At 43.3% G+C, this 526-nt stretch overlaps 2 protein-coding genes across 5 annotated transcripts in view; one reads left to right on the top strand and one right to left on the bottom strand.

Moving 5' to 3' along the window:
- LOC127749997 (uncharacterized) overlaps positions 1-526 on the top strand; it is a 98488-nt gene that overhangs the window by 37189 nt on the left and 60773 nt on the right. The window lies entirely within an intron of this gene.
- Positions 1-526, bottom strand: part of LOC113210421 (putative inorganic phosphate cotransporter) — a 35654-nt gene that overhangs the window by 28751 nt on the left and 6377 nt on the right. The window lies entirely within an intron of this gene.

The raw sequence follows: 526 nt of genomic DNA, 5'->3' as shown, positions 1-526 counted from the left end.
TATCAGTGGACCACAAACAACAACATTGGGATCCATCCAACTCAATTGGATGCAATAAGTCAGTTTCTGGATCCACCATGCCACTTTGACACGTCCTAACCACAATATACTCTCTACTTGTTGTTTTCCTCTAGTTGTTTTCGGAATGTCCAATGTGGACAGGGTCGTTTTCACAATGCTGTTTCAACATCGGATTCTTTTAAAAGGTAGAACGTAGTGAAAACAACCCTTTCCAGACAGCATAGGGTGGCCCACGGCAAGAAAAATATCAGACCGGTGAATAGGTTTTTCGGATCGAGGTGACCCATCCTCAGACCATTCCAAAACCTTCCAGGTCGGCTCGATCGGACCGCGGAAACCACTCGCTCAAGGTCTTCGCATTTTAACATGGGTTTTCTTATGGGATTTTGGGTGTAAAATCGAAGAACGACACTGAAGCATCAGAAAAGCCACCATAATACATTATTATTAGTTCGTAATCTACGTTTAGAAACTCAATCCAGCGATGTAAGGTTCGCTACTGTAG

This window comes from Frankliniella occidentalis, unplaced genomic scaffold (genome assembly GCF_000697945.3).
Source record: "Frankliniella occidentalis isolate FOCC.00 unplaced genomic scaffold, Focc_3.1 Scaffold119, whole genome shotgun sequence".
NCBI classification, from domain to species: domain Eukaryota; kingdom Metazoa; phylum Arthropoda; class Insecta; order Thysanoptera; family Thripidae; genus Frankliniella; species Frankliniella occidentalis.
Note: the sequence above shows the minus strand (reverse complement) of the source record. Positions and strands in the feature narration are given on the sequence as shown.